Here is a 19,759-nt window from a genome sequence, read left to right on the forward strand (position 1 = left end):
AGAGAAAGATTATTATTTTTCAAACGGCAGCCAATAATCAATCATCAGCTGCAGGGTAGCCTAGTGGTTAGGACTAGTAACCGAAAGGTTGTAAGATCGAATCCCCGAGCTGACAAGGTACAAATCTGTTGTTCTGCCCCTGAACAGGCAGTTAACCCACTGTTCCTAGGCCGTCATTGAAAATAAGAATTTGTTTCTTAACTGACTTGCCTAGTAAAATAAAGATAAAAATTATGTCACCAGAATAAGATCTTTGACATTTTTGGAAAGGAGCATCGAACTCATCACCGTCCACTTTCACCACCTTGTGAAGTACATCATAATTGATTTAATCTGTAGTCTAATAAACTGCACGCTTTGCGAGTCGTAGTGGGGAGGACCACACAACATGTCATCGCCTGACACCAAGTTAACTTCAATATGATGGTTATAAATATTTGCGCATAAACAAGTTTCCACCGCCATTTCTCCCATTATACATTTTACCGACGCAAAAGGATCCCACCTTGTCTCGCATATTTTGCTTCGTCAACATTTGGAAAGTTTACTGACAAATTTGGTATTTGAATCAGGCCTGTCATTACATTTTTCATCTGACATGTAGCCTACTTTACTCACAGAAAAAAAAAGGTTGGGATGGAAACCCGGTAAACACCTTTTCCCCTCACACTGGTAGCGTCCCCTGCTCAGAAGTTGAATACATCAACCAATGACTGACAGATCGCTATAACATATTACGTGGAATAGGACATATTCAGGCGTTGTAAGATTTGCCATGCGTCAGCAACGCTTGGGCATGGGAACGCGTCCAACATCTCACGCACGTACACGCGTATTTCCTCATCATCCTTAGTGAGCCAGCCAGCGACGCGCGTCCCCGAAGCGCCCGGATGAAAAAGAGAGATTCAAGGGAACAGGGTAGTTTGACTCTGTCGAGATAAAGCAGAGCAGGAGGGGACATATACAGGAGAGAGAGAGAGAGAGAGAGTGTGAGAGAGAGAGAGAGTGAGAGTGTGTCGGAATCTGGACGGTTTTTGACGGAGCTTCTAAAAGCCACTAGGCGACAACCAGACGTTCGGTTCTGGGAAAAGGAGAGTTGTTGAAAGGTGTCGTGTTTCGTTCTTGTAAGTATATTTGTGTTACTCTGTCTATCGCGTGTTTTTCCCTCCCAAGGGCAAATGATCTGAATCATATCCATCCCATATGGATATGGGGCGAATGCCTTGCACCCGGGAGAAAGAAACGGGCCTGGTAAGTGTCAACAACAACATGGCGTAGAAAATGATTATTTTAACACCATTATTAGACACAATGTTGCACATGTATTCGGGAGTCGTGCATACAGGGGACGAATCATGTTGATACAGAGGTAGAAACGAGACGGAGTCTCACACATTATAAATGAGGAAACAGTGTTTACAGCATGGATAGAGATAGTTGTGACCACAGCCAGGGTGAATTATGTTGGATACAATAGAGATAACCTAGTTGTTGATAGTAGAGCTGTCTGAATGGCAATGTCACACGTGCCTGCTGTTAGTAGGACCGTTAACGGTTCATGGTGCTGCACATCGTCACGATGGAGCTGTAGTCTACAGCGCCTGGTTCAATTGTTTAGGAAACATTCTTTTTTTAAAAACTCACTCCATGGTTAAAGTAGTGAAATATGTCATTGTTTTAAAAATCTGCAGTGTGCGTCATTTCCTTACATCCTAAATCAAAATCTAGAATTATTTTGACATTGGGCCAGACAAAATTGATTCACTGTTTAATGGATTTCCATCCCCCAGAAAAGTGAGTCGAGCAAGCGAGAAAAACCTAATAAAATAAAACTGATGAATTGGATAAGGACTTAAGCAAATTGTCCCAGACTCGAGGCCTAAGCTTCAGTAGTTAAACTATTCCATTCGAAAAACTACACGATTTTTCTTAAAAAAGAACGCAGATGGTACAATGTTGTTATAACCATGATTAATTATACACATTTGGAAGTATAACTTGTGACAGTTTCTTGAATCATGATATTAAAAAAAATCCAATCTAGTAATTTAATATGATGTATAGCATAATAGAGTAGAATATTTAAAATTTTAGCCTCCTGAGTGGCACAGTGGTGTAAGGCACTGCATCTCAGTGCTAGAGGCGTCACTACAGACCCCCGGTTCGATCCCGGGCTCTATCACAAACGTCTGTGATCGGGAGTCCCATAGGGCGGCGCACAATTGCCCCAGCATCGTCCGGGTTAATTAAGGGAGGGTTTGTCCGGGGTAGGCTGTCATTGTAAAATAAGAATTTGTTCTCAACTGACTTGGCGAGGTAAATAATAATAATGAGTTAGTTATCTGAATTCATCTCTATAGCCTATAGGCGTTAACAAAATATGATAGAATAGAATAGGCCTTGTAGAACGTGTCAATACATTTAGCTGGACAACTGACTAAGGTATCCTCCCTTTCCGTTTCCAATCAAGTTAGGCCAGATTGAATGTAGTATTGGAAAAAATACATTATCATCATAAAGCCTATCATCATAAAATAAAGTCATTTATAAAATGCACAATCTCTATAGAGGAAGCTTGACTAACATTCGAGCCCCAGTAACTTTGCTCACCGCTACCCTCGGTCAACTAAGTGCTGTTATTGTGAAGTGGAAATGTCTAGGAGCAACAACGACTCAGCCGCGAAGTGGTAGGCCACACAAGCTCACAGAACGGGACCACTAAGTGCTGTTATTGTGAAGTGGAAATGTCTAGGAGTTGCAAAAGCAGCAAGGACATTTCACAAAACTACATTCAAGCAATCGGCGGAATTGCGAGAGCTAGCTATGTACTGTCCCACAAAATTGCCTAACATCTGCAGCAATACTTTGCCCCGACAAGAAAGAGCTGTTTGAAAATGTTTCCCTGTCAAGACGAACGGTGACACATCGCAGAGAATATGGAACAACATTTGAAAGACCCAGTAAAGGATGTCACCTATTTCTCGTTCACCCTGGATGAGAGCAGTGATGCACGTGGCACAGTGCAGTTGTTGATGTTCTTACGAGGTCGTAACCCCCCAGACTTTGAAATGACAGAGGAGTTTGCTTCAGTGCAGTCAATGAAGAGCACAACCACAGGGAAAGATTTATTGGAGGAGGTTCATATAAGTGTGTGGCAGAGCTGTTTTGAAAAGTTATAATTTGAGCGAGAGCCTGGACTTGAACCGGATCAAACATCTCTGGAGAGACCTTAAAGTAGCTGTAGTAGTCCCATACAACCTGACAGCGCTTATGAACACCGATTGGCTGCCCAAACTTGACAGGAAAAAAAACAACTTTGGCCTTTTGAAAAGGATACAAGACCAAGTACCTGAGCTGAACCCAGATCAGAAAATTATTTTCCTGCATTGTATTATTCATTGGGAGGTGCTCTGTTAATGTGTTCTGAAAATGAGCCATGTTGTGGATACAGTCACTAAAGTGGTAAACTTCAAAAGAGCAAAATCTTTAAGCCACAGGCAGTTTGTCTAACTGTTAGAAGACACAGACACCGGTCATGCAGATCTCCCCCCACCACACGAACGTGAGATGGCTGAGTTTGGGGAAGGTGCATAAAAGAGTGTGGGACCTGAAGTCGGAGATTGCTGAGTTTTTGCAAATGAAAGGAAAATATGTGTATTTCCCTAAACTGCAAGATAAAAAATGGTTGGCTGATTTTGCCTTTACTGTGGACATCATGACCCTCATGAAATGAATTCCAAACTACAAGGGAAGGGCCTTTTTGCACATCAGCTTTGTCAAAGCCTTCAATGGAAAATGACTCCTCCTGACCGTCACGTAGAAGCCAACAATCTCCCCCACCTCCCGACACTACTAGTCTGTTCCCTATCAGATGACACTACTAGTCTGTTCCTTATCAGATGACACTACTAGTCTGTTCCTTATCAGATGACACTACTAGTCTGTTCCTTATCAGATGACACTACTAGTCTGTTCCTTATCAGATGACACTACTAGTCTGTTCCCTATCAGATGACACTACTAGTCTGTTCCTATCAGAGATGACACTACTAGTCTGTTCCCTATCAGATGACACTACTAGTCTGTTCCCTATCAGACAGACACTTCTGACACACTACTAGTCTGTTCCCTATCAGATGACACTACTAGTCTGTTCCCTATCAGATGACCTTCTGACACTACTCTGTCTGTTCTAGTCTATCAGATGACCTTCTGTTCCCTATCAGATGACACTACTACACACTACTAGTCTGTTCCCTATCAGATGACACTACTAGTCTGACACACTACTAGTCTGTTCCCTATCAGATGACACTACTAGTCTGTTCACAGATGACTAGTCTGTTCCCTATCAGATGACCTTCTGACACTACTAGTCTGTTCCCTATCAGATGACACTCTGTTCCCTATCAGACACTACTAGTCTGTTCCCTATCAGATGACACTACTAGTCTGTTCCCTATCAGATGACACTACTAGTCTGTTCCCTATCAGATGACACTACTAGTCTGTTCCCTATCAGATGACACTACTAGTCTGTTCCCTATCAGATGACACTACTAGTCTGTTCCCTATCAGATGACACTACTAGTCTGTTCCCTATCAGATGACACTACTAGTCTGTTCCCTATCAGATGACACTACTAGTCTGTTCCCTATCAGATGACACTACTAGTCTGTTCCCTATCAGATGACACTACTAGTCTGATGACACTACTAGTCTATCAGATGACACTACTAGTCTGTTCCCTATCAGATGACACTACTAGTCTGTTCCCTATCAGATGACACTACTAGTCTGTTCCCTATCAGATGACACTACTAGTCTGTTCCCTATCAGATGACACTACTAGTCTGTTCCCTATCAGATGACACTACTAGTCTGTTCCCTATCAGATGACACTACTAGTCTGTTCCCTATCAGATGACACTACTAGTCTGTTCCCTATCAGATGACACTACTAGTCTGTTCCCTATCAGATGACACTACTAGTCTGTTCCCTATCAGATGACACTACTGTTCCCTATCAGATGACTGTTGTTCCCTATCAGATGACACTACTAGTCTGTTCCCTATCAGATGACACTACTAGTCTGTTCCCTATCAGATGACACTACTAGTCTGTTCCCTATCAGATGACACTACTAGTCTGTTCCCTATCAGATGACACTACTAGTCTGTTCCCTATCAGATGACACTACTAGTCTGTTCCCAGATGACACTCAGATGACACTACTAGTCTGTTCCCTATCAGATGACACTACTAGTCTGTTCCCTATCAGATGACACTACTAGTCTGTTCCACTACTAGTCTATCAGATGACACTACTAGTCTGTTCCCTATCAGATGACACTCAGATGATGACACTACTAGTCTGTTCCCTATCAGATGACACTACTAGTCTGTTCCCTATCAGATGACACTACTAGTCTGTTCCCTATCAGATGACACTACTAGTCTGTTCCCTATCAGATGACACTACTAGTCTGTTCCCTATCAGATGACACTACTAGTCTGTTCCCTATCAGATGACACTACTAGTCTGTTCCTGTTCTATCAGATGACACTACTAGTCTGTTCCCTATCAGATGACACTACTAGTCTGTTCCCTATCAGATGACACTACTAGTCTGTTCCCTATCAGATGACACTACTAGTCTGTTCCCTATCAGATGACACTACTAGTCTGTTCCCTATCAGATGACACTACTAGTCTGTTCCCTATCAGATGACACTACTAGTCTGTTCCCTATCAGATGACACTACTAGTCTGTTCCCTATCAGATGACACTACTAGTCTGTTCCCTATCAGATGACACTACTAGTCTGTTCCCTATCAGATGACACTACTAGTCTGTTCTGTTCCTATCAGATGACACTACTAGTCTGTTCCCTATCAGATGACACTACTAGTCTGTTCCCTATCAGATGACACTACTAGTCTGTTCCCTATCAGATGACACTACTAGTCTGTTCCCTATCAGATGACACTACTAGTCTGTTCCCTATCAGATGACACTACTAGTCTGTTCCTGTTCCCTATCAGATGACACTACTAGTCTGTTCCCTATCAGATGACACTACTAGTCTGTTCCCTATCAGATGACACTACTAGTCTGTTCCCTATCAGATGACACTACTAGTCTGTTCCCTATCAGATGACACTACTAGTCTGATTCCTTTTCCCTATCAGATGACACTACTAGTCTGTTCCCTATCAGATGACACTACTAGTCTGTTCCCTATCAGATGACACTACTAGTCTGTTCCCTATCAGATGACAGATGACACTACTAGTCTGTTCCCTATCAGATGACACTACTAGTCTGTTCCCTATCAGATGACACTACTAGTCTGTTCCCTATCAGATGACACTACTAGTCTGTTCCCTATCAGATCAGATGACACTACTAGTCTGTTCCCTATCAGATGACACTACTAGTCTGTTCCCTATCAGATGACACTACTAGTCTGTTCCCTATCAGATGACACTACTAGTCTGTTCCCTATCAGATGACACTACTAGTCTGTTCCCTATCAGATGACACTACTAGTCTGTTCCCTATCAGATGACACTACTAGTCTGTTCCCTATCAGATGACACTACTAGTCTGTTCCCTATCAGATGACACTATCAGATGACACTACTAGTCTGTTCCCTATCAGATGACACTACTAGTCTGTTCCCTATCAGATGACACTACTAGTCTGTTCCCTATCAGATGACACTACTAGTCTGTTCCCTATCAGATGACACTACTAGTCTGTTCCCTATCAGATGACACTACTAGTCTGTTCCCTATCAGATGACACTACTAGTCTGTTCCCTATCAGATGACACTACTAGTCTGTTCCCTATCAGATATAGGAGGAGAACTTTACATCACTGCTGTGTGCTTTGAACAGGTAGTTTTCTCGTCGTTTTGAGGATTTCAACGTGTTGGAAAACTACATGCTGTTGGTTTCCTCTCCTTTCACCTTCAATGTGGATAACACTCCCACTGACCTGCAATTTGAGTTTATTGATCTTCAGTCTGATGCAGTGATTGGATAACTATTCAAAACAATGTCACTGACGAGGTTCTATGCATCTCTCAATGAACAAAACTTTCCTAAGATTAGGAGTCATGCTCAGAAGATGTTTGTACTGTTCGGGTCAACCTATGTATTGTGAACAGACATTTTCAGTGATGAAATATAACCAGTCAAGGCACAGATCATCTCTTACTGACTCTCACCTCTCAACAATCCTGCACATAGCGATGTCATAAACTATACCTGACTTCACTGCTCTAGTCAATGTCCATCAGAGACTTCACTCCTCACACTGATTGATTGAGTAGTTTAAATGTCATGTTGAGCTCTCTCTCTCTCTCTCTCTTGTGTTTTTGTGCATACTAGAGGTCGACCGATGAATCAGAATGGCCGATTAATTAGGGTCGATTTCAAGTTTTCATAACAATCAGAAATCGGTATTTTTGGACACCGATTTTGCAGATTTACATTTTTTTAATGAATAATAAGAATATATATATATATATTTTTTACACCTTTATTTAATCTTTATTTAACTAGGCAAGTCAGTTAAGAACACATTCTTATTTTCAATGACGGCCTAGGAACAGTGGGTTAACTGCCTTGTTCAGGGGCAGAACGACAGATTTTCACCTTGTCAGCACGGGGACCCAATCTTACAGTTAACTAGTCCAACGCAATAACTACCTGCCTCCTCTCGTGGCACTCCACAAGGAGACTGCCTGTTACGCGAATGCAGTAAGCCAAGGTAAGTTGCTAGCTAGCATTACACTTATCTTATAGAAAACAATCAATCATAATCACTAGTTAACTACACATGGTTGATGATATTACTAGATATTATCATTTCAAACATCACTCGCTCTGAGCCTTGGGGTGGTTGTTCCCCTTGCTCTGCATGGGTAACGCTGCTTCGAGGGTGGCTGTTGTCGTTGTGTTCCTGGTTCGAGCCCAGGGAGGAGCGAGGAGAGGGATGGAAGCTATATTGTTACACTGGCAATACTAAAGTGCCTATTAGAACATCCAATAGTCAAAGGTTAATGAAATACAAATGGTATAGAGGGAAATAGTCCTATAATTCCAATAATAACTACAACCTAAAACTTCTTACCTGGGAATATTGAAGACTCATGTTAAAAGGAACCACCAGCTTTCATATGTTCTCATGTTCTGAGCAAGGAACTGAAACGTTAGCTTTCTTACATGGCACATATTGCACTTTTTAATTTTTTAATTTTTTAATTTCACCTTTTATTTAACCAGGTAGGCCAGTTGAGAACAAGTTCTCATTTGCAACTGCGACCTGGCCAAGATAAAGCATAGCAGTGTGAACAGACAACACAGAGTTACACATGGAGTAAACAATTAACAAGTCAATAACACAGTAGAAAAAAAGGGAGTCTATATACATTGTGTGCAAAAGGCATGAGGAGGTAGGCGAATAATTAAAATTTGGCAGATTAACACTGGAGTGATAAATGATCAGATGGTCATGTACAGGTAGAGATATTAGAGATATTCTCCAACACTTTGTTTTTGCATTATTTAAACCAGATTGAACATGTTTCATTATTTATTTGAGGCTAAATTGAATTTATTGATGTATTATATTAAGTTAAAATAAGTGTTAATTCAGTATTGTTGTAATTGTCATTATTACAAATACATTTTCTTTTTTTTCAATTGGCCGATTTAATCGGTATCGACCTTTTTTTTGGTCCTCCAATAATCGGTATCGGCGTTGAAAAATCATAGTGGTCGCCGTGGTCAGTGGTCAGTGAATGCAGTGTACTTTTCCATCCGTGTAGTTTCACTGCATGTTTAATAATGAATATACCTACCAAAAGGAGAACATGGATGTGGTTTATTTCTGTGTTAAAACAGTCAAATAAGGAACATATCTGGATGTGATTTATAGTTTATATGTAAACACAGTCATACACATGATATATGATTCTGGCCTGCGATGGAAAAAATATATTCTAATGAGGCCCTCCATTGAAAATAATTGCCCAGGCCTGCTCTAGCAGGTCCAACCAGAAGGTCTTTTGCTGGCTCGTTAAAAAAAAAAAATTGCTTAGCAACTCAGGCTTTTGTTTATGGAAAAAAAACATACAGTTCCTGGGTGTACCTGAGGAAAAATTTGCAATGAACAAGTAGTAATTTTCATATTTCTGCATATGATTTATTGAAGACTGCCTGCTGTCTACCTGTACTGAAATATGATTTTTGCACATTGACAGTAACAAGCAATACTGGCACTAGAGATACATTTTGTAACTTCCACCAAGCCTACAAAGACTTGAAAAGAATGACAATGTGATTAGCTTCTCTAGTCACCATTGCCCTTTTATAGAATCCATGAATTGTCCATTACAAAACCATCCCATTTTAACAGCATCAATGGTTGCCAGTCCTGTCGTTTTTCATTATGCCCAGTAATCAATCAAATTGATGTATAAAGCCCTTTTTACATCAGTAGATGTCACAAAGTGCTTATACAGAATCCTAACCTAAAACCCCAAACAGCAAGCAATGCAGGTGTAGAAGCACGGTGGCTAGGAAAAACTCCCTAGAAAGGCCAAAACCTAGGAAGAAACCTAGAGAGGAACCAGGCTATGAGGGGTGGTCAGTCCTCTTCTGGCTGTGCCAGGTGGAGATTATAAACCTAGAGAGGAACCAGGCTATGAGGGGTGGTCAGTCCTCTTCTGGCTGTGCCGGGTGGAGATTATAAACCTAGAGAGGAACCAGGCTATGAGGGGTGGTCAGTCCTCTTCTGGCTGTGCCGGGTGGAGATTATAAACCTAGAGAGGAACCAGGCTATGAGGGGTGGTCAGTCCTCTTCTGGCTGTGCTGGGTGGAGATTATAACAGAACATGACCATTAAGGCCAGATTGTTCTTCAAGATGTTCAAATGTTCATAGATGACCAACAGGGATTCCAAGATGAATTGGAGACGTTGCTTTCTGTATTCCAACATAACAGGGAGACCTCCAAGCTTCCTGTAGATAAGGAAAGTAAGATTTACATTAGTATTGACTGCAGCTTGGGAAGGACATTGTCAATAATGGAGAATGGGACACTAAGTGGTTGCTTGTTAAGTAATTGATTGATGGGAAAGAATCCAATAGGTAATGTGTGTGTGAGTGTGTGCGCGCAACATGCTCGGCAGGAAGAGGGTAAGCTTTAAGCAAAGTTTGTGTGTTCTTCTGTCTTTGGAAAAGCATTCCTACAGTTTGTGTGCAGAGATGACATAACAGGATGTCCTGAAGGTCTTTCTGAAGGTTTCTGTCTTTGGAAAAGCATTCCTACAGTTTGTGTGCAGAGATGACATAACAGGATGTCCTGAAGGTCTTTCTGAAGGTTTCTGTCAAACGCTACAGGGGAGAAAGACTTATATTGTTGTAGTCACTTTCTCCTCTGCATTTACATGCTGACTAGACCGTATGTGTGTGTGTGCGCATGTTGATTTTTGTCTACCCACACCAGGACACGCAGGTTGAAATATCAAAACAAACTCTCTGAATTAATTATATTCATTTGGGGACAGGTAAAAAACCATTTATGGCAATTTAGCTAGCTTGCTGTTGTTAGCTTGCTGTTGTTAGCTTGCTGTTGCTAGCATGCTGTTGCTAGCTTGCTGTTGCTAGCTTGCTGTTGTTAGCTTGCTGTTGTTAGCTTGCTGTTGCTAGCTCGCTAGCTTGCTGTTGCTAGCTAATTTGCCCTGGGATATATATATATATATTGGGTTGCTAATCCAACTATTAATTCACAGATAAAAGGGTAAACAAGGTTGGTTTCTAGTAATCTTATCTCCTTCGGGCTTCATCTTCTTCTTCTTTGGACTTTATATGGCGGTTGGCAACCAACTTTAAGGTGCATTACCACCACCAACTGGACTGGAGTGTGGACCTCAGTTTTTTTTATTTTTTTTATTTTTTTCACCTTTATTTAACCAGGTAGGCTAGTTGAGAACAAGTTCTCATTTACAACTGCGACCTGGCCTAGATAAAGCATAGCAGTGTGATCAGACAACAACACAGAGTTACACATGGAGTAAACAATAAACAATAAACAAGTAAAAAACATAGTAGAAAAAAAAAGTCTATATACAGTGTGTGCAAAAGGCATGAGGAGGTAGGCAATACATAGGCCATAGGAGCGAATAATTACAATTTAGCAGATTAACACTGGAGTGATAAATGAGCAGATGATGATGTGCAAGTAGAGATACTGGTGTGAAAAAGAGCAGAAAAGTATATAAAATAAAAACAGTATGGGGATGAGGTAGGTAGATTGGGTGGGCTATTTACCGATAGACTATGTACAGTTGCAGCGATCGTTTAGCTGCTCAGATAGCAGATGTTTGAAGTTGGTGAGGGAGATAAGTCTCCAACTTCAGCGATTGGCGGCGTGTCTCACAAAGTTAGTAGCCCAAGGCTAGTAGGGGGGTCTGCTCAGACGGAGGCCGATTGAAGGCACAGCGGATGGAGTATTCGTCGGCAGACCAGACGTGGTGGTGCCGCGGGGCGCTGTGTCGACAGAGAATCCAAGCCAGATGGCGAAAGAGGTATTGTAGAATTTTGTTTGCTAGCCGGGAGATGTGCCTGGCTCACGGCTAACTGGTGCTAGCTACGTGGCAGTGGTGTTAGCCACTATAGCCAATCGGTAGAGGCGGTGATCCGGTGCCAAGGTCCAGAGTTTACAGCAAGGATCCGGTGGAGTATTGGGCTCTAGCCGTGTATGAGTGGGGTTCGGGTGAACATCTGAGTAGGCCGGGAGGTGGGCCTCAGGGATAGCTTCAGTACTGGGTGCCACGGTGAGTGTAAGCCAGCTGTGAACTAGCTAGCTGCAAGCTAGCTGTGAAGATTCAAAGTAGTGGCCCAGGGATTTTGGCAGGAATCCGGCGTTGTTGTGGTGAGACAGTCCGATACTGGTAGACTGGCGAGTATTGTCCAGGCTAAAAACAGGGCATCTGTGCAGAAGGTAAAAGCCGCTAGCAGTGGCTAACAATGTCTAAATAACTTGTAGCTAATTAGCTGGTTAGCTTCTGGAGGTTCTTGAGTGTGTTCTAAAATTAAAAATAATAGCGATTCCGTATCACATTGGGTGAGGCAGGTTACCGGAAGGTATAATCAAATTAAAAATTGAAAAGAGATTGAATTTTTTTTTGTTGAAATATATATGCAAAAAAAATACGAAAAAAATACAAAAGTACACGAGAGGACAAACAAAACGCGTCGTCACTGCTACGCCATTTCGGGAGTTCATCTTTCAATCACACGTGGGTATATGCTCCTAACAACCAATGAGGAGATGGGAGAGGTGGGACTTGCAGCACGTTGAGCTTCACAAATAGAACAAAGTTATATTTTAGCGCCTGTATTTTACCTACACGTACAAATGACCTTGACTAGCCTGTTTCCCTGCACATTGACTTGGTACCGGTACCTCCTGCAGCAAGCCTCAATATTGTTTATTGTTTTTAGTAATTATTTTCTTAACTCTATTTTCTTAACTGCATTGTTGGTTAAGGGCTTGTAAGTTGGTTCCAAGGTGGCATAGCAGTTCAGACGTCTTTTGTCCTCGTCTTGTCGTGTCCTGTATATATATATATTTACAACTTTTTTTCACATACATTTTATTTTTATTTTCCATCAACTCATCTTCAAAACACTCTCCTGCAACCCGCCTCACCAATTTATATTTATAAAAAAGTATTATTTACCTCAAATCTGTAATCCTCCAAGAAGCTAGCCAGAAACTCCAAGAAGCTAGCCTGAAGCTAGCCTGAAACTAGCCAGAAGCTAGCCAGAAGCTAATCCAGAAGCTAGTTCAGAAGCTAGTTAGCTCCTTTACAGGCAAATCGTTAGTATTCAGCTAACCACGGTTTGTGGTCATCAGCTATCCTTTAGCTCGAAAATCTATCGCCAGTTCTGTACGGCGCAGCGCGGCTCGGAACGGAACATACCGGACCAATTTTTCTCTCCATGTCCCTGGATTTCGACTGCTCTCTGGACATTCATACCCGGATCTCACAGCTAGCTAGCTGCTATCCATGTGACTATCGGCCTTCGTCGATTCCGGAGCAAACATCAATTATTCCGGAGCTAGCCAGCTCCGTCAATCACTCCTGAGTTCCATCAATCACTCCTGGGCTGCAGTCACCTATCCGGACCCGTTTTACTGCCTACGCGGAGCCCCACCGGGCCTTCACAACTGGACTGCCGACGTTATCTACCTGAAGGAGTTCCGGCTGGCTCCTCCGTCGCGACGTTACCTGACGCCCATCTGCGGCCTGCGCCCATCTGCGGCCTGCTAACCGTTAGCTGTCTTACCGGCTGCTATCTGCATAGACAATCGGACAATTTATTTATTTTTATTATTATTATGTTTTCTTCTTGGGCCTCTATAACTATATCTATTGTTTTTATTTTTGTTGTTGTTGTGTGATTTGGATTAATCCCCTCTACCACACGGAACCCCACTAATCTACTGACGGAACGCAAGAGGTGGCTAACAACAGACCTCCATCCTATGCTAGCTTGCTACCGATGGCCTGGCTAGCTGTCTAAATCACCAACCAACCTCTCCACTCACTGGACCCTTTTGATCACTCGACTAAGCATGCCTCTCCTTAATGTCAATATGTCTTGTCCATTGCTGTTCTGGTTAGTGTTTATTGGCTTATTTCACTGTAGAGCCTCTAGTCCTGCTCACTATACCTTATCCAACCTATTAGTTCCACCACCCACACATGCAATGACATCTCCTGGTTTCAATGATGTTTCTAGAGACAATATCTCTCTCTTCATCACTCAATACCTAGGTTTACCTCCACTGTATTCACATCCTACCATACATTTGTCTGTACATTATACCTTGATGCTATTTTATCGCCCCCAGAAACCTCCTTTTACTCTATGTTCCAGACGTTCTAGACGACCAATTCTCATAGCTTTTAGCCGTACCCTTATTCTACTCCTCCTATGTTCCTCTGGCGATGTAGAGGTGAATCCAGGCCCTGCAGTGCCTAGCTCCACTCCTATTCCCCAGGCGCTCTCTTTTGACGAGTTCTGTGACCGTAATAGCCTTGGTTTCATGCATGTTAACATTAGAAGCCTCCTCCCTAAGTTTGTTCTATTCACTGCTTTAGCACACTCAGCCAACCCGGATGTTCTAGCTGTGTCTGAATCCTGGCTTAGGAAGACCACCAAAAATTCAGAAATTTTAATTCCAAACTACAACATTTTCAGACAAGATAGAACTGCCAAAGGGGGCGGTGTTGCAATCTACTGCAAAGATAGCCTGCAGAGTTCTGTCCTACTATCCAGGTCTGTACCCAAACAATTTGAACTTCTACTTTTAAAAATCCACCTCTCTAAAAACAAGTCTCTCACCGTTGCCGCCTGCTATAGACCACCCTCTGCCCCCAGCTGTGCTTCAGAGTTCGTGCTGCTAGGCGACCTAAACTGGAACATGCTTAACACCCCAGCCATCCTACAATCTAAACTTGATGCCCTCAATCTCACACAAATTATCAATGAACCTACCAGGTACCTCCCCAAAGCCTTAAACACAGGCACCCTCATAGATATCATCCTAACCAACTTCCCCTCTAAATACACCTCTGCTGTCTTCAACCAAGATCTCAGCGATCACTGCCTCATTGCCTGCATCCGTAATGGGTCAGCGGTCAAACGACCTCCACTCATCACTGTAAAACGCTCCCTGAAACACTTCTGCGAGCAGGCCTTTCTAATCGACCTGGCCGGGGTATCCTGGAAGGATATTGATCTCATCCCGTCAGTAGAGGATGCCTGGATATTTTTTTTAAATGCCTTCCTAACCATCTTAAATAAACATGCCCCATTCAAGAAATTTAGAACCAGGAACAGATATAGCCCTTGGTTCTCCCCAGACCTGACTGCCCTTAACCAACACAAAAACATCCTATGGCGTTCTGCATTAGCATCGAACAGCCCCCGTGATATGCAGCTGTTCAGGGAAGCTAGAAATCATTATACACAGGCAGTTAGAAAAGGCAAGGCTAGCTTTTTCAAGCAGAAATTTGCTTCCTGCAACACTAACTCAAAAAAGTTCTGGGACACTGTAAAGTCCATGGAGAATAAGAACACCTCCTCCCAGCTGCCCACTGCACTGAAGATAGGAAACACTGTCACCAATGATAAATCCACCATAATTGAGAATTTCAATAAGCATTTTTCTACGGCTGGCCATGCTTTCCACCTGGCTACTCCTACCCCGGACAACAGCACTGCACCCCCAACAGCAACTCGCCCAAGCCTTCCCCATTTCTCCTTCTCCCAAATCCATTCAGCTGATGTTCTGAAAGAGCTGCAAAATCTGGACCCCTACAAATCAGCCGGGCTAGACAATCTGGACCCTTTCTTTCTAAAATTATCTGCCGAAATTGTTCCACCCCTATTACTAGCCTGTTCAACCTCTCTTTCATGTCGTCTGAGATTCCCAAAGATTGGAAAGCAGCTGCGGTCATCCCCCTCTTCAAAGGGGGGACACTCTTGACCCAAACTGCTACAGACCTATATCTATCCTACCGTGCCTTTCTAAGGTCTTCGAAAGCCAAGTCAACAAACAGATTACCGACCATTTCGAATCTCACCATACCTTCTCTGCTATGCAATCTGGTTTCAGAGCTGGTCATGGGTGCACCTCAGCCACGCTCAAGGTCCTAAACGATATCTTAACCGCCATCGATAAGAAACATTACTGTGCAGCCGTATTCATTGATCTGGCCAAGGCTTTCGACTCTGTCAATCACCACATCCTCATCGGCAGACTCGACAGCCTTGGTTTCTCAAATAATTGCCTCGCCTGGTTCACCAACTACTTCTCTGATAGAGTTCAGTGTGTCAAATCGGAGGGTCTGCTGTCCGGACCTCTGGCAGTCTCTATGGGGGTGCCACAGGGTTCAATTCTTGGACCGACTCTCTTCTCTGTATACATCAATGAGGTTGCTCTTGCTGCTGGTGAGTCCCTGATCCACCTCTACGCAGACGACACCATTCTGTATACTTCCGGCCCTTCTTTGGACACTGTGTTAACAACCCTCCAGGCAAGCTTCAATGCCATACAACTCTCCTTCCGTGGCCTCCAATTGCTCTTAAATACAAGTAAAACTAAATGCATGCTCTTCAACCGATCGCTACCTGCACCTACCAGCCTGTCCAACATCACTACTCTGGACGGCTCTGACTTAGAATACGTGGACAACTACAAATACTTAGGTGTCTGGTTAGACTGTAAACTCTCCTTCCAGACCCATATCAAACATCTCCAATCCAAAGTTAAATCTAGAATTGGCTTCCTATTTCGCAACAAAGCATCCTTCACTCATGCTGCCAAACATACCCTTGTAAAACTGACCATCCTACCAGTCCTCGACTTTGGCGATGTCATTTACAAAATAGCCTCCAATACCCTACTCAACAAATTGGATGCAGTCTATCACAGTGCAATCCGTTTTATCACCAAAGCCCCATATACTACCCACCATTGCGACCTGTACGCTCTCGTTGGCTGGCCCTCGCTTCATACTCGTCGCCAAACCCACTGGCTCCATGTCATCTACAAGACCCTGCTAGGTAAAGTCCCCCTTATCTCAGCTCGCTGGTCACCATAGCATCTCCCACCTGTAGCACACGCTCCAGCAGGTATATCTCTCTTGTCACCCCCAAAACCAATTCTTTCTTTGGCCGCCTCTCCTTCCAGTTCTCTGCTGCCAATGACTGGAATGAACTACAAAAATCTCTGAAACTGGAAACACTTATCTCCCTCACTAGCTTTAAGCACCAACTGTCAGAGCAGCTCACAGATTACTGCACCTGTACATAGCCCACCGATAATTTAGCCCAAACAACTACCTCTTTCCCAACTGTATTTAATTTTTATTTATTTATTTATTTTGCTCCTTTGCACCCCATTATTTTTATTTCTACTTTGCACATTCTTCCATTGCAAAACTACCATTTCAGTGTTTTACTTGCTATATTGTATTTACTTTGCCACCATGGCCTTTTTTGCCTTTACCTCCCTTCTCACCTCATTTGCTCACATTGTATATAGACTTGTTTATACTGTATTATTGACTGTATGTTTGTTTTACTCCATGTGTAACTCTGTGTTGTAACTCGTTGTATCTGTCGAACTGCTTTGCTTTATCTTGGCCAGGTCGCAATTGTAAATGAGAACTTGTTCTCAACTTGCCTACCTGGTTAAATAAAGGTAAAATAAAAAAATAAAATAAATAAAAAGTACGTATTTGGCGGTATGGTTGTATACCTGTTGTATTTGGCACTATGGTTGTATACCTGTTGTATTTGGCACTATGGTTGTATACTTGTTGTATTTGGCGCTATGGTTGTATACCTGTTGTATACCTGTTGTATTTGGCGCTATGGTTGTATACCTGTTGTATTTGGCGCTATGGTTGTATACCTGTTGTATTTGGCACTATGGTTGTATACCTGTTGTATTTGGCACTATGGTTGTATACCTGTTGTATTTGGCACTATGGTTGTAACCTGTTGTATTTGGCACTATGGTTGTATACCTGTTGTATACCTGTTGTAACTATGGTTGTATACTTGTTGTATTTGGCACTATGGTTGTATACCTGTTGTATTTGGCACTATGGTTGTATACCTGTTGTATACCTGTTGTATACCTGTTGTATTTGGCACTATGGTTGTATACCTGTTGTATTTGGCACTATGGTTGTATACTTGTTGTATTTGGCGCTATGGTTGTATACCTGTTGTATACCTGTTTTATATGTGACAAATACAATTTTGATCTCTTACCTCGATTTCAGTTCACTTTTTTTTTCTTCAAATATGTTCCAATGTACTTTTCTTCTTTGCGGTGGTTTAAAGACCTTATCATGGGAGAAATTCTCGCTGCAGATGATCTACCTGTAGATTCAACACACACACAAGTCTGTGGAGTGTTTATGCAGAACATCTAGACAAAGCCTCAGATCGGTTGTCAGGTTGTCCGAAGTCTGGAAAGTTATGGGACCTTGTTTTTGTTTCATTGCGTTGTCACATGTTAGTATTGCACATCAGTATTTCTCATCAATATTCAGTGACCCTAACAACTAAAACTTCGGTCCACTCATTTATTTTTCGTTTGTTTGCACTATAGGGAATATGGACACAGCTCTGAAATCCTCACCTCATAGCCAATGACATAGTGAATGATGTAAATTTACATAATATGTAAATTATTACAAAACCCCAAAGCATCAAAGCTGGGACTGACTGAGAAACAGCTTCTATCTCTAGGCCATTAGATTGTTCAACAGGCTTAGTCACTGTTCTAGCCAGCTACTACCAGGTACTCTACCCTGCACCTTAGAGACTGCTGCCCTATGTATACTGAAAAGCAATATAAATGCAACATGCAATCATTTAATAGATTTTACTGAGTTACACTTCATGTAAGGAAATCAGTCAATTGCAATAAATTCATTAGGAAATCTCTGGATTTCACATGACTGGGAATACAGATATGCATCTGTTGGTCACAGATACCTTTTTTTTTTAAAGTAGGGGCGTGGATCAGAAAACCAGTCAGTATCTGATGTGACCACCATTTGCCTAATTCAACATCTTCTTTGCATAGAGTTGATTAGGCTGTTGATTGTGGCCTGAGGAATGTTGTCCCACTCCTCTTCAATGACTGTGCAAAGTTGCTGGATATTGGTGGGAACTGGAATATGATGTAGATCCAGAGCATCCCAAACATGCTCAATGGGTGACATGTCTGAGTATGCAGACCAATCACTGGGACATTTTCAGCTTCCAGCAATTGTGTACAGATCTGACATGGGGCCGTGCATTATCATACTGAAACAGATGAATGGCACGATAATGGGCCTCGTCATGGTATCTCTGCATTCAAATTGCCATCGATAAAATGCAATTGTGTTCGTTGTCCATAACTTATGCCTGCCCATACCATAACCCCACCATGGGGGGACTCTGTTCTCAAAGTTGACATCAGAAAACCAAACGCCCACATGAAAAGTTGTAAAGTTGAACCGGGAAGGGCACACTTCTCCAGCGTTGCCAGTGGCAACGAAAGGTGAGGTGCACTGAAGTTAGTTACGACGCCAGAAATACAGTCAGGTCAAGACCCTGGTGAGGATGACGAGCACACAGATTAGCTTCCCTGAGACGGTTTCTGCAGAAATTATTCAGTCGTGCACACCCAGTTTCATCAGCTGTCCGGGTGGCTGGTCTCAGACAATCCCGTAGATGAAGAAGCTGGTTGTGGAGGTCATGGGCTGGCGTGGTTACATGTGGTCTGCGGTTGTGAGGCCAATTGGATGTACTGCCAAATTCTCTAAAATTATGAATTTATTAAATAAATAAATGAAATGAGACATTCACATAAGTATTCAGAACCTTTACTTAGTACTTTGTTGAAGCACCTTTTTTTGTTGTTGTCAGCAATTACAGCATGGAGTCTTCTTGGGTTTGACGCTACAAGCTTGGCACACCTGTATTTCAGGAGTTTCTCCCATTATTATCAGGTTGGATTGGGAGCATTGCTGCACAGCTATTTTTAGGTCTTTCCAGAGATGTTCGATCAGGTTCAAGTCCGGGCTCTGGCTGGGCCACTCAAGGATATTGAGAGACTTGTCCCGAAGCCACTCCTGCATTGTCTTAGTTGTG

General features: G+C 42.5%; 1 protein-coding gene across 1 annotated transcript in view; it reads left to right on the top strand.

The window, feature by feature from the left end:
* The first annotated feature begins 860 nt into the window (after positions 1 to 860).
* LOC112246541 (sodium-dependent phosphate transporter 2-like) overlaps positions 861 to 19,759 on the top strand; it is a 151,389-nt gene continuing 132,490 nt past the window's right edge. The window contains 1 exon segment of the mRNA XM_042320239.1: positions 861 to 1,124. The gene's annotated coding sequence lies outside the window, so the exon portion shown is untranslated.

Source organism: Oncorhynchus tshawytscha, linkage group LG04, assembly GCF_018296145.1.
Source record: "Oncorhynchus tshawytscha isolate Ot180627B linkage group LG04, Otsh_v2.0, whole genome shotgun sequence".
Taxonomy (NCBI): Eukaryota; Metazoa; Chordata; class Actinopteri; order Salmoniformes; family Salmonidae; genus Oncorhynchus; species Oncorhynchus tshawytscha.